At 41.4% G+C, this 26,913-nt stretch overlaps 1 long non-coding RNA gene across 1 annotated transcript in view; it reads left to right on the forward strand.

Moving 5' to 3' along the window:
* The window catches only part of LOC126060186 (uncharacterized), a 62,017-nt gene that overhangs the window by 18,983 nt on the left and 16,121 nt on the right, over window positions 1-26,913 (forward strand). Inside the window, exon 2 of the long non-coding RNA XR_007513564.1 lies at window positions 18,445-18,574. This is a non-coding gene — a long non-coding RNA (uncharacterized LOC126060186). The remainder of the gene's footprint in view (window positions 1-18,444; window positions 18,575-26,913) is intronic.

Here is a 26,913-nt window from a genome sequence, read left to right on the forward strand (position 1 = left end):
GTTTTTTTGTTTTTTAATGCCTCTGGTGCGAAGCACTCTGTTAAGCACTTAACATGAAATATAACATGTAATTGTAAAAACGATCCTATCAGGTAGGATTTTATCACGCCCTTTTTGCAGATGGTGAAACCGAGGGTTAAAGTGGTTAAATAACTGGCCCGAGGATAATAAGGGGCAGAACAGGGCCTAAGACACAGCCTGTGTGCTTGTAAATTTAAATTCATGTTGTGGGTGGGATTTACAGAAGAAATGTTGGAAAGTCTGATTTAGGAATAGATACCGGGAGTTTACAAGCGAGAGGAGGCCCCAGGCCAATGCAGCGTCCAATGAGTTATCAGTAAAGTGGCTTATTTTTAGGAAAACCATCATGTGGTTTCTGAGGGAAAGAGGAGGGCCACCCACTAGCCAAGGGGACCCCAACAGCAAGAGGGATTGGCTGCTGGTGACAGTAGCTGAGGGCAGAGAAGAGCAGAGAGCTGAAGCTGAATTTCTCAAGTAGAGGAGCAGCATGGGGGACAGAGCCCCCTAGGAACGCATTACTGTACTCCATGAAAGACACCTGCAAATGGAAGGCAACAGTCAGCCAAAGAAGTCATAACCTCTTACTAGAACTGCGTCTGCACAGACAGGAACAGGGGGACACTGCCTCCCTCAGCCTTCCTCCTACCCCCAAACCAAAGGAGAGTGTTATGGGTTGAATCGTGTCCCCCCAAAATATGTGTCATCATTCCTAATACCTACACTTGTGGACGTAATCCCATTTGGAAATGGATTTTTCTTTGTTATCCATATCAGTGTGGGGTGGGTTTTAAGCCTATCGCCTTTGAGATATAAACCAAGCTGATTAGGCAGAGAGAAGCAAGCAGCCATGGGGGAAAAGAGATACAAAGCCACATCAAAATCTTCAAGGAACCAGGAAACAAGCTGAAGAGACAAGGACCTTCCCCCAGAGTTGACAGAGAGAGACTTCCCCTAGAGCCAGCACTCTGAATTCAGACTTCTAGCCTCCCAAACTGTGAGAAAATAAACTTTTCTGTTTGTTGAAGCCATCCACCATCCACTTGTGGTAGGTAATTCTATTATAGCAGCACTAGATACAGAGGCTTAGCGGGAGGAGAGTATGGGGAAAGCAAACCATATCATTAGTCATCTAAGTGAGCCATTTTTGAAAGCACTAAAAAAATTCTATAACTTTGAAATATTTATTGACCTACAAATTGGTTTTATGATATTAGTAGATGATAGTTCTATTCAAAAATTATTTTCAAAATTAATACTTTTCCTTAAAAATAAAAAATAGTATCTATGTACATTAAAGCAAAATTTAAAATTATATTAATTATCTGAACATTAAACAATATCTTAATCAGAATATTTATTTTTATTGTATTTCTCAGTTCCTTAGCTAAATGTAATTCTGAAACTATATCACTGGTGTTTCTGAAGAATGCATTTTTTAAAAATATGGACTTATTAATGTTTTCATAAAATTTTCTTCAACATTGCATTGTACGGTTAATAAAAATTAAATGTAACTCAATTAACTCATCTCTGTAAACTATGATATTTTTAATTAAGAAGATATCTTTCTACAGGTTGAGAAATTTTGTAAGCTCAGAAAAATTCCGCTAAGTGGAGGGTATTTCTAATTCCAATTTTTCTCTACTGAATCAGTGTCTATGTTTGTGCTGCTGTAACACAAACACTACAAGTGGGTGAATGTCTATTCTAGGTGAGAAATTTGGCACAGGAGGCCCACAGAGTAGGGGGTGGGGCTAGAGCTCCAGAGAACTAACAAACTACAGGAGAGAGGGAGACCCAGGAGACAAATTACCCATACCAATCTAGTCCCAAATCCTGATTTTTTTTTTTTTTTCACAATCAAAGGAGACAGACTACTCTAATCAAAACATTCAGTGGTAGGCAGAGGGAATCTTAAATATCAATACAAATAAATAGCCAACATTAACCTGGTTCTTATGGTTCTCAGCAACACTGAGAAAAAAAGGCATCAAATTGAAAAAATAATCCCTAAAGAAATAGCACTAATAAATGAAATGGAAAAAAAACTTTAAAGGGTAAGTGATATCCTTAAATAAATTTGGAAAGTTTTCATATTCTTAAACCAAGATGGCAAGAATGCATTCATACATATCAATTATCCCAATAAATGTGAATAGATCAAAATTTCCCTAATGAAGGACAATGACTTTAATTGGGTTAGAGGAAAAAATCTTGATGCCACTTACTAGTAGTGAACTGGCTAATAGCACAATCTCTTTATTTGAACAGGCTTCTGGCTCCAACACCTACTGATGATTGATGAAAATTAAAAAAAAAAAAAACTAAATAATTGAACTGAGTAATAGAACGGATTTACTAGAAGTGTAGTAACATCAACCCAAGAAATTCTCCCTAAATACAGTGCTAAAGGCTAAAGTAATGTCAATCATGAGATGGAAAGTACTGACATGAAAGACAAAGAATTCAACATTTTTCCTACAGGAATTCTAAAAAAAAAAAAGGAACAGAGGGAAAAAAGTCAATAATGTGATGTTGACAGGAGATTTACAATTGTGGTGGAAAGTTGGGGATGGTACTTAAAAACCAAGCAAAGGGGGAAATTTATTAACTCCAGGAATAATAAAAAGCTGTGCCAAAAATGACATGTATTCATAGGATATGAAATAACTTGGCTGTAAATAACATTTTTATAGACATAATAATGAACATTGAATATTAACTTAACCAAAAATTGTAACTATTTTGGGAGGCTGTGGAAAATGGAAATGAGAATATGGTAGGGTCATGTAAAACAAACCAAACCTGTTGCCGTCGAGTTGATTCTGACTCGTAGCGACCCTATAGGACAGTGTAGAACTGCTCCATAGAGTTTCCAAGGAGCACCTGGGGGATTTGAACTGCTGACCTTTTGGTTAGCAGCCGTAGCACTTAACCACTATGCCACCAGGGTCATGTAAGAAATCTAAATAATGTGCTACAACAGAAAACAAATAGATAAAATCTAAAATGGAAAAATAAAGAGATAACGGTGGGACGGTATTCTTTACAAACATAAAAATAGTAGGAAGTGGTTGCCTATGAGGAAAGAAAATCGAGTAGGCGGGATGAGGCAAGGAGTTCATTGTTTCATTTTAAGTCTTGGAGAATTATTTGATTTTTACAACAATGTACCCATATAAATTAAAATTTATACAGATTAAAAAATAATTTAAGGAAGGTAAGTATGACAGTTGCCAAGGATGACAAAATTATTCTCAGACAAAATAGGATTTAAAGCAAAAGCATTAGATAAAACAAGGAAAGACTTTTCATAATGATAAAAGGCATTCACTGCTAAGAAAATATACTGTCATGAACCTCTCCCTTCTTGATAACGTAGCTTTAATATATATGCAAATATGCAAGAAAAAAATGGACAATCAAGAATCATAATGAGACACAGCTTTCTCAGAAATTGACAGATTACATATTAAGCAAACAAAAAATTAAGTTTATATGTATATGGAGTATTTGAATAGCATAATTAACCACTGAAATATATATTTATTTATATGAGTATTCAGACATACATATTTACATACACTCTGTTTAGTCAACCTCAATGCACTCATGAATTAAAAAAAACCACTGCCATCGAGTTGATCCCGACTCATAGCAACCCTAAAGGACTGAGTAGAACTGCCCCACAGGGTTTCCAAAGAGTGGGCTGGTGGATTCAAACTGCTTACATTTTGGTTAGCAGCAGGATGAAAAGAAATAACTAAAATCATAAACTATTCTGAAATAAAGAACAATGGGAATACTACATGATGAAAACAGGAATCTGAAAAAGAACAATAAAACAGCTCCAGAAAAGGACATTTATAAAGATAACAGGAGGAATTAACTGGGGTGGGGGGAGGGGACTCAGCATATTTCACTAATAAAACCAAAAGCTGGTTCTTGGGGGGGAAAAAAAACACAATAAGATAGACAAAGTTTTGACGAGTCTGAACAACAAAAAAGGAAAGATATATAAATAAATTAAGAAAAGGAACAAAACTATAAATTCATACCAGTAAATTAAAAAACCTAGATGAAATGGAAGATATTCTAGGAAAATATAAGTTACCAAAAGGGACTTTTAAAGAGGTAGAAAAACAGAATAGGCAATTACTATAGAAGAAATTAAAGTTGGTGAACAGTCTTTCCTTAAAAAGCTATTTGTCTCAGATAATTGCAGAAAAGTTCTCCCAGACCTTTGGGACATATAAAGACCCTAGGAAAAAAAAAAAAAGGGAAGTTTTCCAACTCATTCTACAAGGATAACATATCACTGGCTAGACAAAACTCAAACTAAATAGCCTAAAAACAAACAAACAAACAACCACAAAACTTACAGAGGAACATCACTTACAAACATAGATGTAAAAATTCTACAGAACAAGAATACAATAAAATATTAGCCAATGGAATTTAGCCGTGTCTTTAAAGACTAATTCTAACGTGATTGGCCAAGTAAGATTTATCCTAGAAATGTAAGGCTAGTTCAACACTAAGAAATCTGTTATTGCAATTCAACATTACAATTTAAAGAAGAAAAAACAATATAATCAACAAAACAGATGCAAAATATTTTTTTGGTTAAGTTTCAGCATCCCTTTCTGAGAAAATTAGAAAAAGAAAGAAATTTTCTTCAGTAAACATTGTACTTAATGGTGAGACAATAGAAGTATTTCCACTAAGAAGCCAGGAAAAGAAGGGGATGCTTGCTATTACCCCTACTATTCAATATCACGCTGGAGATTCCAATGAGATAAACCAAGAAAAGAAATAAGAGATAAAGATAAAAGGAACAAAAAGAGAAAACCGTTTGGTAGGTGGTATGATAATCAACCTAGAAGTTTCCTGAGAATCAACCATAAAAAAACTATTAAAATGGAAACAAGTTTCAGTAAGACAATTATATACAAAAATCAGTGGTTTTCCTATATACTGGCATTAAACAATTTTTTTTTAATTCATGGGGAAAAAAAACCTTTTCACATTACCAACAAAAAATGCATTGGAATTGACTTACAAAGAAATGAAGACAAGTATAAAATTTTAAAGAATTACAAAGATTCAAACAACAAACACCTGAATAAATGGAACAGCAAACCTTTTTCCTAAATTAAGAAATTCAATTTTGTACGTGTGTGTGTGTGTGCATGTGTGTGCTTTAGGTGAAAATTTATGGAGCTAAACAATTAATACACAAACTGTTTTGTGACATTGGTTGCCAACCCTTAGATGTCTCAACATGCTCCCCTTCTCCACCCCGGTCTCCTTGTTTCTAGTCTTCCAGTTTTCCTGTCCCTTCCTGCCTCCTTCTCTTTGCTTTTGGACTGGTGTGCCCATTTAGTCTTCTATAGATGATTGAACTATGCAGCACGTTTCTCACTTGTTATTGTTGGCCCTTTTCCAAAAAAACCAAACCCACTGCCGCTGAATCAATTTCAACTCATAGAGACACTATAGGACAGAGTAGAACTGCCTCATAGGGCTTCCATGGAGTGGCTGGTGGATTTGAACTGCCAATCTTTTGGTTAGCAGCCATGGCTCTTAACCACTATGGCACAAGGGCTCCTCTTAGCCACTACAGACCTGTTTAATGTCTGGCTGAAGGGTGAACCTCGGGAGTGGCTTCAGTACTGAGTTAAAAGGGTGTCCAGGGGCCATGCTCTCAGGGTTTCTGAAACTCAGTATTTTTAAGATTCCGTAAATTCAAAGTATCATAATTCCAATGAAAATTTCAACTGTATTTTTTGGTGAACCTTGACAAGCTGATTCAGAAGTGTATCAGGAAAAGGAAACGAACAACAGACAACAAGAGGGGAAATGCTCTGCTAGCTAGCAAAATAAACTGCAAAGCTACAGTAATTAAAGCACTGTGGTAGTCACGCAGGGATAAACAGAAAAACATCCATTCCTGCAGGGGAATTTATTACATGATGAAAGTGGCATTTCGAAGTAATGGGAAAAAATGATGTCAGAACATTTCGCTATCCAACGGGAAAAATAAATTTGATCACTACCTCACATCATCCATAAAAATAAATTTCAGACGAATTAAAGAATTTTTTAAAATAAAACATTCTGAATTTACTGGAGAAAATTGTGAAGAATGTTTTTATCATCTTGTTGTAGACAGCAATACAAAAAGTTGTTGTGGTTGTTGGGTGCCATCGAGCTCCAACTCACAGCGACTCTGTGTACAACAAAACACTGCCCGGTCCTGCGCCATCCTCACAATTGTTATGCTTAAGCCCATGGTTGCAGCCACTGTGTCAATCCATCTCATCGATGGTCTTCCTCTCCTTCCCTGACACTCTACTTTACCAAGGATTAAGGCCTTCTCCAGAGACTGGTCCCTTCTGACAACATGTCCAAAGTATGTGAGACGTAGTCTTGCCATCTTTGCTTTAAGGAGCATCCTGGTTGTACTTCTTCCAGGACAGATTTGTTCTTTCTTTTCTGAATCCATTGTATACTCAGTATTCTTCTCCAATGCCACAATTCAAAGGTGTCGGTTCTTCTTCAGTCTTCTTTATTTATCATCCAGGTTTCACATGCATAAGAGGCCACTGAAAACACCATGGCTTGGGTCAGGCACACCTTAGTGTTCAAGGTGACATGGTTGCTTTTCACAACTTTAAAGAGGTCTTTTGCAAGAAATTTACCCGATGCAATGCGTCTTTTGATTTCTTGGCTGCTGCTTCCATGATGTTGATTGTGGATTCAAGTAAAATAAAATCCTTGACAACTTCAATCTTTTTCCCGTTTATCATGGTTGTTGCTCATTGGTCCAGTTGTGAGGATTTTTGTTTTCTTTGTGTTGAGGTGTAATCCATACTGAAGACTGTGGTCTTTGATCTTCATCAGTAGGTGCTTCAAGTCCTCTTCACTTTCAGCAAGGAATGTTGTGTCATCTGCATATCGCAGATTGTTAATGAGTCTCCCTCCAATCCGGATGCCCCGTTCTTCTTCATATAGTCCAGCTTCTCAGATTACTTGCTCAGCATACAGACTGAATAGGTATAATGAAAGGATACAACCCTGACGCACATCTTTCCTGACTTTAAACCATGCAGCATCCCCTTGTTCTGTTCGAACGACTGCCTCTTGATGTGTCTTAGGCTGGGTTCTCTAGGGAAACAAAACCAGTAAAGCATATAAATATATAGAGAGAGATTTATATCAAGGAAACAGCTCACGTGACTGTAGGGGTTTGTACGTTTCTAGTCCTTGGATCAGGATAGAGGCCTTCCCCGATTCATGGAGCCATAGAAGCTGGTGAACCCAAGATGAGCAGATCAGAGAGCAGGGCTCCCGCTCACAGGCTGTGATGGTCGAGGAATCCCTAAGCTCGGCAGGCAAGACTGCAAGGTTTCTCCTGAGTCACGTAGCTGCAGGGGCTGGTGAACCCAAGATAGGCATGTTGGGGAGCAGGACTCTTGTTCACAAGCCGTGAAGATCGATGAGTCCCAAGATGGACAGGTAAGCTGTTAGATCAAGTCCCAAGAACCAGAGGTCAGGCAAGAGACAGCTGCTGGATCCAGAACAAGCCAACAACCCTGGCAAGGCAAGCAGGAAGGAAGTAGGCGGCGGAAGGAGGAGAGATGAATGCTGAGAGGGCGATGAGCTGCCACAGGTCCCACCCCTGCAGGTACCACTCAGCAGATTCCATCATGGGGATGATCACATATCGAATATCAACAGGGAAGTGTTCACAACATTATACAACTGCCAAAACACTGAGACTCATGGCCCAGCCAAGTTGACACACAATCTTAGTCATCACGTAATTTATGTACAGGTTCCTGATGAGCACAATTAAATGTTCTGGAATTCCCATTCTTCCCAGTGTAGTCCATAATTTGTTATGATCCACACAGTCGAATGCCTTTGCATAGTCAATAAAACACAGGTAAACATCTTTCCGGTATTCTGTGCTTTCAGCCAGGATCCATCTGACATCAGCAATGATACGCCTGGTTCCACGTCCTCTTCTGAATCTGGTCTGAATTTCTGGCAGTTCCCTGTCAATATGCTGCTGCAGCTGCTTTTGAATGATCTTCAGCAAAAGTTTACTTGTGTGTGATATTAATGATATTGTTCGATAATTTCTGCATTCGGTGGGATCACCTCTCTTGGGAATAGGCATAAATATAGATAATTTCCAGTTGGTTGGCCAGGTAGCTGTCTTCTAAATTTCTGAGCAAAGATGAATGAGTACTCCCAGTGCTGTATCTGTTTGTTGAAACATCTCAGCTGGTATTCTGTCAATTCCTGGAGCCTTGTTTTTTGCCAATGTCTTCAGTGCAGCTTGATCTTCTTCCTTCAGTACCATTGGTTCCTGCTCCTTTGGTACCTCCTGAAACGTGTTGAACATCGACCAATTCTTTTTGGTATAGTGATTCTGTGTATTCCTTCCATCTTCTTTTGATGCTTCCTGAGTAGTTTAATATTTTCCCCACAGAATCCTTCAATATTGCAACTTGAGGCTTGAATTTTTTCTTCAGTTCTTTCAGCTTGAGAAATGCAGACTGTGTTCTTCTTTTTTGGTTTTCCATCTCCAGGCCTTTGCACATGTCATTATAATACTTTACTTTGCCTTCTTGAGCCACCCTTTGAAGCCTTCTGTTTAACTCTTTTACTTCATCAGTTCTTCTTTTCGCTTTAGCTGTTGGCTATTCTGGAGCAATTTTCAGAGTCTCTTTTGACATCCATTTTGGTCTTTTCTTTCCTTCCTGTCGTCCTGTCTCTTGCTTTCTTAATGTGTGATGCCCTTGATGTCATTCCACAACTTGTCTCATCTTCGGTCATTAGTGTTCAACATGTCAAATCTGTTCTTGAGATGATCTCTAAAATCAGGTGGGATATACTCAAGGTCGTACTTTGGCTCTCCTCAACTTGTTCTAATTTTCTTCAGTTTCAACTTGAACTTGCGTATGAGCAATTGATGGTCTGTTCCACATTCGGTCCCTGGCCTTGTTCTGACTAATGATATTGAGTGTTTCCACGGTCTCTTCCCACAGAGGAATCCCTGGTGGCACAGTGGTTAAGAGCTGCGGCTGCTAACCAAAAGGTTACAGTTTGAATTCACCAGGCTCTCCTTGGAAACCCTATGGGGCAGTTCTACTCTGTCATATAGGGTCGCTATGAGTCGGAATAGACTCGACGGCAATGGGTTTTTTTTCTTCCCACAGATGTAGTCGATTTGATTCCTGTGTATTCCATGTGGTGAGGTCCACATGTATAGTTGCCATTCATGTTGGTGAGAAAAGGTATTTGCAATGAAGAAGTTGTTGGTCTTGCAAAATTCTATCATGCAATCTCCAGCATCGTTTCTATCATCAAGGCCATATTTTCCAACTACCGATCCTTCTTTGTTTCCAAGTTTCTAATTCCAATCTCCAGTAATACCAATGCATCTTGATTGCATGTTTGATCAACTTCAGACTGCAGAAGTTGGTAAAAATCTTCAATTTCTTCATCTTTGGCCTTAGGGCTTGGTGCATAAATTTGCATAATAGTCGTATTAACTGGTCTTCCTTGTAGGCGTATGGATATTATCCTATTACTGACAACTTTGTACTTCAGGGTAGATCTTGAAACATTCTTTTTGAGGATGAATGCAACACCATTCCTCTTCAGGCTGTCATTTTCAGGCTGTCATTCCCAGCATAGTAGACTATATGATCGTCCGATTCAAAAGGGCCAATACCAGTCCATTTCAGCTCACTAATGCCTAGGATATCGATGTTTATGCATTCAATTTCATTTTTGACGATTTCCAATTCTCCTAGGTTCATACTTCGTATATTCCAGGTTCCGATTATTAATGGATATTTGCAGCTGTTTCTTCTCATTTTGAGTCATGCCACATCAGCAAATGAAAGGTCCTGAAAGCTTTACTCCATCCACGTCATTAAGGTCAACTCTACTTTGAGGAGGCAGCTCTTCCCCAGTCATCTTTTGAGCGCCTTCCAAGCTGGGGGGCTTATCTTCCGGCACTATATCAGACAATGTTCCACTGCTATTCATAAGGTTTTCACTGGCTGAATCTTTTCAGAAGTAGACTGCCGGGTCCTTCTTCCTAGTCTGTCTTCGCCTGGAAGTTCAGCTGAAACCTGTCCAATATGGGTGACCCTGTTGGTATTTGAACACCGGTGGCATAGCTTCCAGCATCACAGCAACATGAAAGCCCCCACTCTACAACAAACTGACAGACACGTGGAGGGATACAAAAGTGAAGCAATACAAAAGACCACAAGTGCTCCTCCAGATCAGGAGGTAGTCCCATGGGGGAAAAGGGAGTCCAATTCCGAGCATTATCGGCTACCCTGGAGGATGCACACCAGCTGAAGGTGCTCATACCAGTCACTTTTAAGCCGTATTTCCCCAGCCCAGAAGGTCCCACTTACCGCATACCTCACTGAGAGAAAGGTAAAACTAGATGTTTCCAGGGTTTTAAAATACTGTGTCTAAGCTAACACTGATACCATTGTTGTCGTTAGGTGCCATTGAGTCAGTTCCAACTCATAGTGACCCTATGTAGAACAGAATGAAACGCTGGCCAGTCCTGTGCCATCCTCAACAAATCTTTGTTGTTTGAGCCCATCATTGCAGTGTGTCAGTGTGACAGTCCATCTTGGTGAGGGTCTTCCTCTTTTTTGCTGACCTTGTACTTTACCAAGCATGATGTCCTTCTCCAGGGACTGATCCCCCCGGTAACATATCCGAAGTATGTGAGATGAAGCCTTGCCATCCTCACTTTTAAGGAGCATTCTGGCTGTACTTCTTTCAAGACATATTTGTTTGTTCTTCTGGCAGTCCATTCAATATTCTTTGCCAACACCATAATTCAAAGGCATCAATTTTTCCTTGTCTTCCTTATTCATTGTCCAGCTTTCACATGCATATGAGGTGATTTAAAATACCATGGCTTGGGTCAGGCACACTTTAGTCCTCAAGGTGACATCTTTGCTTTTCAACACTTGAAGGAAGTCTTTTGCAGCAGATTTGCCCAATGTAATGCATTGTTTGATTTCTTGGCTGCTGCTTCCATGGGCGTTGATTGTGGATCCAAGTAAAGTGAAATCCTTGACAACGTCAATCTTTTCTGTTTATCGTGATGTTGCTTTTTGGTCCTGTTGTGAGGATTTTTGTTTTCTTTATGTTGAGGTGTAATCCATACTGAAGGCCAAGCCAACCAAACCTGTTGCCATTGAGCTGATTCCGACTCATAGCGACTCTGTAGGACAGAATACAACTGCCCCATAGAGTTTCCAAGGAGTGCCTGGTGGATTTGAACTGTCAACCTTTTGGTTAGTAGCCAAGCTTTTAACCACTGTGCCACCAGGGCTCCACACTGAAGGCCAGGGAACAAAAACATCACCATGGGCTCTGTAGTTAGAGTGAGGCCACACAAAATACTTCTGACTTTGTTTCTATAACATATTTGGCTTCCAGTTGAGTTTTTGTTTGATGCAAGGGTTCAGTGACATAGAAACTACTGATGCACAGCATGTCGTTTTGACTAGCGCTGTCCAATAGAACTTTCTGTGGTATGCAGTTATTCTACGTCGTTGCTGTCCAGCACAGTAGTCACTAAAAAAAAAAAACCACAAGTGCCTACTAAATACTTGAAATGTGGTTAGTGTGAGGGAGGAACTGAATTTTTTAAGTTAAATTTAAATATAAATGGCCACATGTGACTACTGGTTAATGTATTGGACAGTGCAGGTTATAAACTACATCAATCTCAGCCTCAGATCCTGCTGGGATTGTACTGTGAGCCAGCAGACACACAAGTGTAAGCCAGGACTTGAAGCCTGGACCCAGGGGAGCCTGCAAAGAGGATATATTAGTTTCCTGTTGATGCTGTAACAAATGATCACAAGCTTAGTGGCTTAAAGCAACATATTATTTTACAATTCTGAAGGCCAGCAATCCAACATCAGTCTTAATGGGCTAAAGTCAAGATGTCAGCAGGGCTGCTTCCGTCTGGAGGTTCTGGGGGAGAATCTATTACTTGCCTTTTCCAGCTTCCAGAGGCTGCCTGCATTCCTTAGCTCATCCCTTATCTTGAGACTCCTCCATCTTCAAAGCCAATAGTATAAAAAAAAAAAAAAATTATAGCACCTTCAAAATCTTTCTGTCCGACCTGCTTCCATTTAATATTTGCTTCTCTGGCCCTCTTGCCTCCTTCTCATAAGGATTCTCGTGATTGTGTCGGGTTCATCTGGATAATCCAGAATAATCTTCCCATCTCAAGATCCTTGATAATATCTGCAAAGTCCCTTTTTCCACGTAAGATCACATACATGTTCTGGGATTAGGACATGGGCACCTTTCATTATTCTGCCTACCACAGACAGTGGCCAATGTTTCCCATCACATAAGATCTGGACTAATGGCACCACCCCTGGAAGCTGACCTGGAGGGGGCTCAGCCATAGAATCCTCTGGGTTGGAGCAATTCTCACCTCCAGGCTGGAAAATGGCATCTTAGCTTCAGCTAGGGGTGGAGGGAAATAGAGACCAAACTCCTCGGGGAGAAGGCTATTGGGCCCAGTAGACAGAGAGTCAGGCCCCTGTCAAATGTGCTGAGATTAGAGACAGAGCTCCCGTTCCTAAGGGTGACAGCTTGGCTGCAGGGCGAGGGTGGGGAGGACTCAGACGGAAGGGTTGGAGTGCGGAAGTGGGGTGGCAGTGAATGGAAGGCTGCAAGTTATCTTCTGGACATTGGAGAGGTATTGACTGTTTTTTTTTTTTGAGCCTGGAAGTTATATAAACAGAATCATGTTTAAAGAAGATTAAGTGGGCAGTTGTGTTCAAGTTGGACTGGGTGTGGTTGGTGGGGGGGGGTGGGAAACTGGTGAAAAAATCCAGGCAAGTAATGATTCATTCCAGAGGGAGCACTGGGAAGGGGAAAGAAAAAATATGTGCAAGAAACATCCTGTCAAACAGAAAAGGCACTAAAAATACCACTGCTGAACTACATAAAGAATGGCGGCAACATCTGAAAACGTTTTGAAAAAAATCATTTCGGTTTTTACTGGTGGATGCGCTCAAAGACTGTGTGTAATTGTAGAGTCCATTCACTGGTTTTTTTAATGCCTACAGCTATCACCACGTAATGTATATTTAACAGGTATACATAGAAATTTTACTATATTAGGCCAGCCACGTGCTTTTTAAAACCGTAATTCATCATTCAGGTATGTGAAAAAGCACAACGTTAGAGCTATTTAAATTAGCACGTTGAAGATGTGAGGCTCGGGGTTGCTTCTCCAGTAGCGGCAGCAGACAGATGTATTTTCACCAGAGGAAGTTTAGAATTTATTACCTTTCACCCTAGAACAAAAAAATGAGCCCTGCTTTTATGTACCAGATGGCTCCTCTCTCTCTGTGACTTGCCTGCCATCTGGAATTTGTTTTGATTAATCCAAACATTCCAAATCCAACCAAACCCACTGCTGTCGAGTTGATTCTGACTCATAGTGACCCTATAGGACAGAGCAGAGCTGCCCCATAGGGTTTCCAAAGCTGTAAATCTTTGCAGCAGCAGACGGCCACGTCTTTCTCCCGAGGAGCGGCTGCTGGGTTTGAACTGCGGATTTTTCGGTTTGTCGCCAAGCGCTTTAACCACTGCGTCACCAGGGGTCTGTAATCCAAACATTAGGGATATGTTATCTTCCCAGCTAAATATCACATTTAGTTAATTAGCCTGGCAGCCTAAGCATTTCTTTCACATACTAAAAAAAAGGTAGTACTGGTGGCACACTGGTTAAGAGCTACGGCTGCTAACCAAAAGTCGGAATCGACTGGACGGCAGTGGGTTTGAGGTTTTTTGTTTTTGTTTTTGTTTTTTTTGTAGCTATAGCATGAATTCTGATCAAAAAGTATAAACCACCAAAGAGAAACCAGTCTGCCTTTAGTGCCCACTAGACCAACTTTGGTCCCTGGGTGGTGCAAACTGGTAAAGACTGAACTACTAGCTGAAAGGTTGGCAATTCCAACCCACCCAGATGTGCCTAAGAAGACAGGCCTGGCGATCTGCTTACGAAAGGTCACAGCCTTGAAAACCCTATGGAGCAGTTCTACTCTGCACATGTGAGGTCGCCATTAGTTGGAACTAACTGGAAAGGGATTAACAACAAGAGATTACTTTTGAAAGAGAAACCAGAGGTAGGCTGGAGTCACCGAAAAGAGAGGATCCCTTGCTAGGGAATTGTGGGTGGCTGGGCAAACGGGCTGCGTCTGTCGGATGGACAATATTGATGCGCGTTCAGATCCTGCCTTATTCAATGTGTGTATCTCCACACATCTGAAGGTGTCCAGAAGCTTATCTTTTTTCATTTCTTTTGAAAATTTTAATTTATGTACATACATGAAAAAGTCAAACAGTTTCGTAAGCTTATAACAAAAGCAGCCTTCTGCCAGCCTTCTCCACTCCTGATTCCCACTACACAGGTTTACCCATTTATAATTATCTTAGCTGTTAATTTTGATTTTTGCCTCCATATTTTAAAACGACAAGCTTATCCTGCCATTTCTTGGTTTTGTTTTTTCTGCCTTAATATTATCCTTTGACTCTCTTGTGTAGAAGAGAAGAACTTGCTCTCTTATATTACACTTTCGGTTCCAATATAATTATATTCTACTTTGGGTCAAATCGGTATTCAGTACTTACATTACTATCAGTATGGAAATACTAATCAAAGTTCAGCCATGTAGTATACTATAATTAACTGCATTTTCTTTCTTGTTCAACCTTTTACTTTCCTAAGAAGTGTTGATAATAGTTTTAATTTTTCTGCTTAAATTTTTATGTACCAATCACTGATTTATCCTTATTCCTATAAATCTTCCCAACTTTAATTGTCTCTCCATATATTAAAATATAGTAGGTACTTTCTTAATTTTGTTTTTTGTTGGGGCCACCTCTCCTGTAGCCCTCTGCCCTCCTGTTTCATTCTGAACTGGTTCTACTCCAGGCCCGATGCACAGCTGTCCCTGGAGGACAGCACCAACCATCAGCATGGGAATTCCCTTCCTGGGCCCCACGTTCGCTTCTGTCCTGGACCACTCCCTCATCTTAGTGCATCATATCCATCCTTTAAAAAAAGATGCGAGGAGGAAGATGAAGTAAATTTGGGGGGATTTTATTCTACCTTCATTCTTGACTGATGTTTGGTTGAATGTAGAATTTTAGTTACGAAATCATTTCCCTTAGAATTTTGCAGTGTTTAACCATTGCCTTTTGCTTTCTAGTGTCAGTTTTGACAGGTCTGATCCACTCTGATTCCCAGTCTTTTCCCAAGGCTTTGCGTCCCTTTTTTTAAAATATTTGAAAGTCCTTAACGTTTTCTCTTCATCTCCAAACCAAAAACAAAACCCAGTGCCATCGAGTGGATTCTGACTTATAGTAACCCTATAGGACAGAGTAGAACTGCCCCATAGAGTTTCCAAGGAGTGCCTGGAGGATTCGAACTGCCGATCCTTTGGTTAGCAGCCGTAGCACTTAACCACTATGCCACCAGGGTTTCCTCTTTATCTCCAGTGTTCTGCCATTTTGTGTGGCCTGTAGATTCGTTTTCCTTCTTTGCTCTGAGCATGTGATGAATTTTCTCCTCTACAACTTCCTGAAATTGTCTTGTATTATCTTTTAGATTATTCCCCCTACTCGTTTTTCTCTGTTTATTCACTCTTGAATTCTCTTCCAGGTGTTGGACCATCTGGACTTATTCCCTAATATTTAGAAAATCTTTTCCCAATTTTTTTTCTCTCTCTGTTCAATTTTCTGAGCTATTTCTTAGCTTTTAAACCTTTACTTATCTAACTTTTTAATCTTTACTTATCTCTCTGAGGATATTAATCATGTATATTTTCTTCTGCTCTTTGCCTATTTCTCTTTCTCTCAAGTTCCTTTTAACTGTTGTGATTTATGTTGGAAGACTTCCTCAAACGTTTGGTGATCCATGACTATCCATTTACAATTATGAGTGGGAATTCTGTGTGAGTAGGTGAGGCTTGGTTGGTGGACTTCACTGCTGAGTGTTCTGACTGGCCTTTTCTGTTGGGAAATCCCCAAATGGAAGCAGTAAGTGTATTCTCTCAGGCATGTTGTTTCTCTAAGGAAAGAAGTCTCCCATGTCCTCCTGGGAGAGATAGGCATGGCTGCCTGTGTTCTTGGGATCAGGTTGAAGAAGGTATGAGAGGTGTTGCTCTCACAAGTGTTGACCTTTCCTTAATACCCTGTATTCAGTGTGTTAGCACTGTTCTCCATTGTTCCTGCTGTTTTGGGGTCCAGAGTCTCCTGGGGTTAGCCACTCCAGAGAAGGAGCTTCTGGTCTTGTTCCAGCATGGGTTGGGGAAATTTGCCAGGTTGCTGAGGGTGGAAGGGAAATACAGATGGAACTGATTCTTAAAATGACTTTTAACCAATATACGTATTTTTAGTCTCACTTACATGCCCACTTTTACAGGTACTTAGTGCCTCTAATTCTTGAGTCTTTCTGCTGCATGAAACAACCTACTTCTGAATTTCTTCTTTTGCAGTTTAGATAATGACTTTCTCAAAAGTGCTAAGTCTGTTGGCTCAAGCCCATATGATTTTCAGAGCCCCAAACTCTGTTGCTGTTATTTCCTTTCATTTTCTGCCCTTGTGGGTTTGTTCTTTTTTTTTTTTAATCTCATGTTTTTTATTTTAGTGAAGTTTTGGAGGGAATGGAGATAAGTATATGACTTAATCTATTTTTACTATACTTAACTAGATATCCTTCTAGAGGCCTTTCTAAGCAGATCAGAAATTCTGGCAATAAGTAAGGTCTTCAAACATGCATATTCAATATCCTTCTAGAGGCCTTTCTAAGCAGATTAGAAATTCTGGCAATAAGTAAGGTCTTCAAACATGCATATTCAATGACAGGAAAAATTACCTTGAACATGAGTGACTGAGGGGTAGAATAAGACTTATCACAGAGGCAGTCAGTCCTCAGTATTTATGGAGCGCTCACAATTTGCAAAGCGCCAACTCATGTTGAGTTGGTGGGAATGGAAAGGGAAAATAAAACTATGGTATAGTGGGAAGAATACTGATTCCAGGTCAAATTTCTTCTTGTTACTTACTAGTTGTACAAGCTTCTTAACCTTGTAGACTGGAGGAAGAAGAGAAATGCAACTTCCATCTTCTTTCATCCTTAACATCACAGGTTCATGGATGGGTGGGTGGGATATCCTGTATGTATGGGGGAATTGTTAATACAACAGGGCTCAGGAAGAAGCAGGGTAGTTCAAATCTGGGGCTACTAAAGTCTTCCATGGGTTGTGAGCTGTAAAACATAATTTCAGAAACTTCTTACAAATAATTTTAACCAGGTTCATCAAAACTCTTTAAAATTACTATAAAGTACACACAAATTATTGATGTTTTCTTATTTTATACGTGTAGGTCAGAACATAACGGCCTTGTGAAGAACTGGGAAGGGACCTAGTCTCCAGGTCTTTTGGTATCTACAGCAAGATGCCATCTGAACTTCTCAGAAAATAAGCAAGGGGTGAAAAAGGAGAGACTAGAAAATGAATTTTAAAGTCATATTGGGTGTAAATAGCAATGTTTATAGCAGCCTCATTCATAATAGCCCAATATGGGAAATAACTCAAATATCCATCAACAGGAAAATAATGCATAAACAACTTACGGTACATCTCTACAGTGGAATAGTATTCAGAAGTAAAAAGAAATGGACTACTGATACACTTGAAAACACGAACTAACCTCAAAAGCATTATGCTGCACAAAAGAAGCCAGACACGAAATGGTGTACACTGTATGAGTCTTGCATATAAAGTTCTGATCTATGGCTATAGAAACCAGAACAATGGTTGCCTGGAGAGGTGGAGGGAAAGGATTGACTGAGAAGGGGCATGAGAGAACTTTCTGGGGTGATAGGAATATTCTATGTTTTGACTGGGTATATATTTATGAAGGAGCCCTAGTGGTGCAGTGGTTACAGTGCTTGGCTGCTAACCAAAAGTTCAGTGGTTCGAACCCAGCAGCCGCTCCAAGGGAGAAAGATGTGGCAGCCTACTTCCATAAAGATTGCAGTCTTGGAAACCCTATGGGGCAGCTGTACTCTGTCTTAGGGTCGCTATGGATCGGGATCAACTTCACAGCAGTGGATTTGGTCTTTTTTTGGTATATACATTTACAAAAATCGTTGAATTTATACTTAAGATTTGTGCATTTAGTTCTACATAAATTTTACCTCAATAATTTTTTTCACTAGAAAGAAGAAAATTAAATTAGAGAGACTTTCAAAATGTCTCCAAACTGCTGTTTATCCCCCAAGCTTCAGGAATATCAAGATTTCATCCTTGCTTTCTCTAGAGTGAAGACATTCCTGTTCAAGATCTTCCCTGCTAGTGCTAGAACGTATGTATCCCCGCCTCTGGTCTAATTCCTACTCATCCTTCAGGACCAGCTAGGGACAAACTGCACAGCTCCTTCTCTGACAAAGGTAACACTCCCCATCTGTGTGTCACTGGCCCCTCTTGTCATGCCTTTAATTTTCTACTTATAGCCTCGTAGTAGTGTTCATTATCTTTTTATGTAGACGGGTTGTCTCTTCCCCTAGATTTTAAGCTTGGAAACTCCGGTGGCATAGTGATTAAGTGCTATAGCTGCTAACCAAAAGGTTGGCAGTACGAATCCTCCAGGCACTCCTTGGAAACTCTATGGGGCAGTTCTACTCTGTCCTATAGGGTGGCTATGAGTCGGAATCTACTCGACAGCAGTGGGTTTTTTACTGTCAGGAATTTTGTTTTTTGTGTCCTTGAATTCCTCCACAATAGTTTCTGACTTTTCAGAGCTAAAAACCAAACCAAACCCACCGCTGTCGAGTTGATTCTGACACATAGCGACCCTACAGGATAGAGTAGAACTGCCCCACAATGTTTCCAAAGAGCACCTGGTGAATTTGAACTGCCAGCCTTTTGGTTAGCAGACATAGCTCTTAACCGTATGCCACCAGGGTTTTTATTCAGAGCTAAGGTTCAATAAATGTTTGTTGGCTTGAAGAGTGGAAGGTTATAAGAGGTAGTGGAAGCATGGCGTGGGTCCTAGAGTTAGAAAAGCACAGGGTAAAATCCTGGATATGCAAATCTGGGCAACTTAAGCTCACTGGATTTCTGTTTCTTCCTGTCTGAAAACTGGATATTAAAACCTACCTCACCAGGTATTTGGTAAGGAATAGTTAGTAAGCCAGTGCCTGGCTCTTAGTGGGCACTTAATAAAAGCTTGTTATTTTTTATTAATGGATGTTTTTAAAAGGGAAGAGGTTCCTGAAATAGACTCAGTGACCCCTAATACCTGGTACTTACCTGTAGGACTTCCTCACTAGAATCTCCCAGCTTGGCTTGCCTGCCACCTCTCTGAGGGCTCCCCACTCTTCCCAGGTTCCTGGTGTTTGTGCTGGGACAACAGGAGTGCCATTGGAGGCAGCAAAGGATGCAGGTTGCTGCTCTCCGTGGCTGTACCTCTGGCCATCCCATAGCAATAACATGGAGACACTGTTCCTGTTGCTCTGTCACGGGCCACTACGTCCCCCTCGTTTTGCCTAAGACACTGATGCACATCTCCAAAGTTATCGCTTGAATCCCACCCTTTCTTTCCTTCTCTTCTGGGCTCTAAGTGATGTTATTAAAACAGGGTTTCTTTTAGCCATTTCTTTAACATGGGGCAGCTGGATGAAATTATTGTGTCAGCTAATAAAGATTTTTTTAAACACGAATCCCAAGAGCGTTAGTTAGATACGATGATGTTGTCCCCTTACATTTCCCTATTGTTGTTAGGGAAATGTTCCCTATATGTTGCTTCCAGCATCATAGCAACACACAAGCCACCACGGCACAATAAGCTGACAGACAGGCGGTAGGCTTGTGAGCTGTAGGTCTTGTGAAAAAAACATTCATTCCCAGGTGGTACACACTGGATCTAGTATGTATTGATACTCAAAAAGTGCTTGTTGTATTGACTTACCTAATGTTACCTGAGAATAAATATTTTCCTGTAACATGACTCAACACTGAACAAACTTGAGGTCCGGGGTTAATGGGGGCTACTCGCTACCTTGGCACACTTGCTATCTGTACTAAATTTTAATAAGTGGTGTCTTAAACTAAATCAAATAGTAGGTACAAGGCAGACAGGATTTGGATTGCTGACTTAAGTTTAAACTTTTGGTTGGTTTAATGACTTTGATACAGGGACTGTCTAGGTTGTTGTCTCTTGGAGTTGCTTCTCTGCTGTCACTGTGACCTAGGGCAGCATGAAGTAGTGGGAAGACCATTGGCTGGGCTTTGGAACCAGGCATAACTGGGTTTAAACCTGGGCTCAGCCACTTACCAGCTGTGTGACCTCAGGCAAATTACTTAGCGTCTCTGAGTCTCAGTTTACTCATCTGCAAATACCTACCTTGCTGAGCCATTTTGCAGAGTAGATGTCATGTAGATAACATCACAGCATGGGGCACGTGGTAGATCCTGGATAAACAATAGCCATAATAATATAACAGTAGTGATAATTTCCACCAGTTTAATGGGGATGACAACACCGATCCATTATTAGTGGCTCATTCCCACATCCCATGCCCAGGGAAGCCATTTAGAGTACAAACATACTTCACCATAACATGAGGAATCTATTGGGACTCTGTAGTAGTTGTTGTTAGGTGCTGTCGAGTCAGTTCCGACTCATAGTGACCCCATGTACAACAAAATGAAACACAGCCCGGTCCTGTGCCATCCTCACAATTGTCACTGTGTTTGAGCCCATTGTTGCAGCCATCTTGTTGAGAGTCTTCTTCTTTTTGGCTGACCCTCTGCTTTACCAAGGATGATGTCCTTCTCCGAGGAAGTTGTCCCTCCTGATAATGTGTCCAAATTACTTGAGACAAAGTTTTTCACCATCCTTACTTCTAAAGAACATTCTGGCTGTACATCTTCCAAGACACATTTGTTCCTTCTTCTGGCAGTCCATGGTATATTCAATATTCTTCGCCAACACCATAATTCAGAAATGTCAGTTCTTCTTTGGTCTTCCTTATTCATTGTCCAGCTTTCGCACGCATATGAGGCAATTGAAAATATCATGGCTTGGGTCAGGCGCACCTCAGTCCTCAAAGTGAGATGTTTGCTTTTCAACCCTTGAAAGAGGTCTTTTGCAGCAGATTTGCCCAGTGCAATGTGTCTTTTGATAGTCTGACCACTGCTCCCAGGGACATTGATGGTACTTTGTAGAGGTGGGTAACCTATAAACTTATATTGTTGCCATTGAACCTAGCTTGACACAGTGTAAGATCTACATCTGTGTCCTGTTGGTTCCAACCCACTTCTCATACAATAGGAAATTGTCTCCTACTCTAATCTTTGAGGTAAAAATCCTTTGCTGGTGGGATCCAGTACAGCCCCCTTTAGAATTAGGTTAAGTCTGTCCCCCATGCAGGCCCAGGCTCCAGCTCAGGTGATGTTCACGATTCTCTCCGTCACTCTCTGACGGATCATTTCCCTGGGTCCTATGAATATGTTTCTACTCCTGTGACCTCGGGTAAGTCATCTCACCTTCCCTGGCCTGTTTCCTCATCCTTAAATGTCCTGGGTCAGGCAGCCAGATGAACCCAAATGAGCAGTCTGAGAAGCAACGTGAACTTCGGTACTCTCTGATCCTGGTGCTTGGTTTTCAGCATGAGAAGATACATTTACACAAAGAAGAACCTGCTTAATGGATTTCTGTCTGGATGGCTGACGTTCTCTGTGCTGTTCACAGCAACTCCCTCCCTTCTCCTCAGCTGAAATCGAGTCATCCTTTCCCTGATGCTCATTTTGTCAGCAAGCACTTTCCTCTACTTTACTGGGCCCTGATCCATAATTGCTCCTTGCCCACCCACAGTGCCTTTCCTCTTGTCTTTTGCCTGCCAGCCATATCTTGGCCCCTCAGGAATTTAATATCGGAAATTCTGTTCCTAACAGACACTTGTCTGGTTTCTTATCTTTCCAAAAACTCTTCTATGTCCATCCCCTTATTCCAACAACTCTCCACAGCAAGATGCTTTCCTACAACTGACAGATGTAGAAACCGAGATTTGGGCAGAATGGGGTAGCCAATAGGAGATGGGGCCTAGATTGAAACCTGGATGTTCTGACACCAACTGCTTCAAAACCCACATCTCCTTATTCTGTTAATATGCTTAGGGTTTAGGATAACTCCCCCTCCGCCACCCCATGGGTAACAATTTGTTTAGGGCTTAGGATAATTTTTTTTCCCCACATGTAAAGGTTGACTATCGCAATAAAAATAGCTCCTCAAATAGGGGTGAAAGGGTGTGGGAATTCCTCTAGCTTCTTGAAATGATGACTTAGCTTTGTGGATGTTTAGAGTAGGGAGGACCTGGAAACAGTGGCATCACTAGGGTTGGTGTCACCCAGTGCGGTAACTCATGGTGTCATCTCCCACAGGCTAATTATCAGAATATTGTAGCTAAAATACCAGAAAATTCAACAAAATCAGAGACTATAAAAATACTGGCAGCAATGAAAACAACAGCACCTGCTTGTAGCACATGCAGATGAAACCACGTGAGTCATTGTAATTGGGTAGTAATGACGGCTCTGACTGGAGAGCATTAGAAGGTTCAAAAAGTAAATTAGCATGGAGTTTTAGCCTTGTAGGTGTATTGATACATGTAAGCTGGGTTTACGAAAAAATTTTTTGTTATAATAACTGCAGGAAACTTTTTATAAAAAAAGTAATAAATTTCTGTTGAAACATTGCACGAAAATTTTATAGACAGGGATTTTGGTGCCACGTCCTCTGATAGTGTCTCTCGATGTGGTCTGCAACCCCTTCATCCCTGTAGAGATGCCACTGCTTGGAAATCATGGAATCCAAAGCCCTCACAGTAGACAGATGAGTCAGCAGGCACCTACAGAGAATGTGTCTTGCCAAACGTCAGGCCTCAAGCTCTGCCACCACCGGCAGGACTTTAGGGAAGTGAGAGAAAGGTAAAGGAACCTCTTGGACCAGTGCAAATTCAACCAGCTCACAGGCCCACTCCTTCCCACTGGAGTTTTGGGCCCGTGGCAGACTTCAGGTACTCTGCTTAATGTGAAGAGATTCTGCCAAGGCACTACCTGTAGAGCATTGCCCTTCCAGGGAATTGAATTTGCAATGTTCCATCTGCATACTAACGATCGTGAGGACGGTGCAGGACAGGGCAGTGTTCTGTTCTGTCGTACACGGGGTCGCTATGAGTTGGAACCGCCTCTGTGGCACCTGACAACAACATCTGGCTCTGTCTTGTGCTTGTTGTCTTTAAGCTTTAAGGTGGCTGACTAAAGTACAGGTCAACTACAGAGAGAATAAAAGGAGACAGAGCTCGAGCCATCCCTGACCTGGAGGCAGAGCTCTTTGCATGTCACTGGTGCTGCCATCTCCACCACTTCACCTGCATGGATTGGGGATGTTGTCCCTGTAGACCTCTCTGGGCCCAGGGGTATTGCCCACCCATCCACTTGCCTCTTACAGCCCCTTTGCTTTACCAGGACACCCAGCTTTGGTGCGCTCCCTTACATGATGTCCCCTAGCCCCTAGCTGGGCTTCCCTGGCTGTGGGCACCTTCTCTGTGCCCCCTGCTGCTGCCTTCCTGAGCCCATTTCTTAATATATAGACCAAAGCGAACAAAGATTAGCTTGTAGGGTTGTAGAGCGTATGGTTGAAAATACTAGTCAAGCGCGTTGCATAGCGCCTAACCCAGAGAAGGTCCCAAATAACAGTAGCTATTAATATGATTTACAAAGACATTTCCCTCCACCCGGCTATAAAGTCTTAGAAGTTAAGGATCATGTCATTCATTTTTGTATCCTCTGTGCCTGGTACATATTAACTGCTTAATAAATGTCTACAGAACACACGGAAGAGAACTGTCCTGGCTGTGTCTGAACATCTGCTGCTTACAGTCCCGGCAGTTCCCGAAATGTTCGCTGGAATGTTTCACCCAGGCAAAGCCATCAGCCTCATGACTGGCTTCTCTTCTTCACCAGGACTCAGCACCGTTATGAAAAGGGTGAACTTTGTTCAAGCTTTCCTTAGACTGCGGGGAGAAAAGAATTTAAAAAAGGAAAAAAATGAACACATTTACTGAGGGACATTCTAGAATGTTGAAATCGGGTTCGGAGGAAATGGTTAAAAAATGCTGCATCACAGAGGAGTGTTTGCTCAAGAACTTGGTTCCGTTTAGCAAGGCAGTGATTCTCAGCTCCAGGCACAGTGGTAGTGTCTCCCAGCTGTGTGCTAGGGCCCTGGTGAACCCCACTCGCCTCCTTGAGCGCAGAAGGGTGGAGTGTGGCTTACACGCAAACATGGCTTTTGAACTCAGTTCAATCAGAGATCAGGTTTGCTGAGAAGTTTCCAATTACCAGAAAAATCTATCTGAGGGCCACTTTTATGGGGCTAGGGGCAGTAACTCTGAACCAGCACTGCAAAGACTAAGCCAAGAGCTCCAAAGACCCCCGAATCATGCTCTTACAAGAAGGAGACCATCACTGAGTGCCCACTCTACGAGCTAACCCTTTGAGGAAACACTAAAATGATGTGGGTGTGGTAGAAAGGCGTTGGTTTAGCTCCTGGGAATAAAAACAGCAGCACTAAGCTTTAAAAAAAAAAAAAGCTTTAGAGCTTGCTTTAATTACTATACATTTCTCAATCAATTTCTGAATTTGGAAAGTGATGTTTACTTTTCCAGGTCCCACCACTCCTTTGTGACCCAGCTCAAGCGCCCCTTTTACAAGGCCTTCATCACCCTCCTGCCTGTCACGTCCCCAGCCTCCAGGGCAGGAGCCCATGGAGCCCTTCTTCTGCTTCATCTCTTGTGGCACTTATCCTCATTCTCCCTTGCATTAGTATTATTTATACCAATATTTTGTGTTTCCTAGCAGAATGCAAACTCCCCAAGGTCACAGTGAGTCCCCTGGGTCTGCTAGAGCACTCAGCACAGCGCCTCGGTGGAGGGATGTATCATTAATACGTATTGACTGAACAAATGGAAAAAAAAAAGCGAAGTCAAGGATATCTTCCAACTTCAAAAGCTACAGAAAGTTTTGAGAATAGAAGAACGAAGGTCTCCTATAATGTCTTGAAAAATAAAATTGACAAAGTGACTCAGAAAACTCAGATAATTTCCTGGAGCATCTAAAAAACCAAACCAAACCCACTGCCATCGAGTCAATTCCAACTCATAGCAACCCTGTAGGACGCAGTAGAACTGCCCCACAGGGTTTCCAAGGAGCGCCTGGTGGATTTGAACTGTCGACCTTTTGGTTAGCAGCTGTAGCTCTTAATCACTATGCTACCAGGGTTTCCTTTCAATGTGCCTGGCTAGGTTGTGAATTCCATAAGGACGTGGACCATATTTTTAAATCATCTCAGATTCCCCACTGCCTAGCACATTTTTGGCATACCTTTTTTTCCCTCTTTCTTTGTTTTTTAAAATAGAAACATCTTTACTGCTCTTGCTGGTTGAGCCGTGACAGGTGCTCAGTGTAAACATTTAAACAACACAGAAACTTTTCAAGAGAAAGGTCCGCCTTTGTCCATCTTCCAGGAGGGTTTTATTTGCTGACATACTTCCGTAGTTGTAGTGCAATATAAACAATATACTTATACTAATTTATGCATCCTATCTGGCATGCCCAGGTGGAACAAATGGTTAAGCGCTCAGCTACTAACAGAAATGTTGGTGGTTTGAACCCCCCCAGATGTGCCTCAGAAGAGAGGCCTGGTGATCCACTTCGGAAAAGTCTATGGAGCAGAGCTCTACTCTGACACACATGGGGTCGCCATGAGTCAGAGTTGACAGCACCTGGTTTTTTTTAAATCTGCTTTTAAGAAAACCATATCAAAATGTTATGACCTCATTTGCACATAGAGACGCATGGGTCCCCTGTCCCTTAGCAGCTGTGTCATCTTCTTTATTACCTCTCACCGTTAGAACCTCAGGTAGGTTTCAACTTCTGCTATTACAGCCGTCTCTGCCGTGAGACCCTTGCTTGTACATCTTGGACCCACGTGAGTATTTTCACATCACTCTTAGACGTGGGATTTATGGGCATGAGGGTACAGACATGTAACGTTTTTATACATACTGCCTAGTTTCCCTCCAAAAAGTTTTTTTTTTTTTTCTATTTTTACCCGCAATGGAAATTCAAAAGGCCTATTGGGCTTACTTATCTTTCAAGTTTTTTTCTGGCATATATTGAAAGACTTGCAGCCAACATGATTTTAAAATAACACGTTAGTTGTGTAAAGTATTCTATACTTTTCTGGGTATTTTTTTACATATGGTATGGGTTCTCCTTTGACCTTTACAGTAGTCGGTGAAGTGAGTAAGGAAGGTTTTATTATTTCTATTTTAGAGAGAAAGAATCTCAGCCAGGTAGACTTGCCCCAAATTATGCTGCAGGTCAATGTGAAAGTCGGAAGCAGCAACCTTGAACTGCTTTTTTGAGTTTCTCCTTCTACCAGCTGGAAGGACCAGCGTTGAGAGACATGGAGGGCCCGGCCATCTGGTGAGGAGCCTCCCAAGGGTTTTGCAAGTCTTGAATTCATGCCAAGGCACAAAGAATGAGCTGACTGGGGTGTTCGATTTCTCTAGCCAAAATAAGTACTCCTTCTTTCTGACCAAGCCAAGCAGCGGCCGGATGAGACAGGTGGCCCGGCATGTTGGCATCAGGCCTGTCACAAAGCTCTGGGAGGGTGGGAGGTAGAATGCTCCATGAGGCATGTTGTCACGAGCTCCCTTTTCAC

Source organism: Elephas maximus, chromosome 17, assembly GCF_024166365.1.
Source record: "Elephas maximus indicus isolate mEleMax1 chromosome 17, mEleMax1 primary haplotype, whole genome shotgun sequence".
NCBI lineage: Eukaryota > Metazoa > Chordata > Mammalia > Proboscidea > Elephantidae > Elephas > Elephas maximus.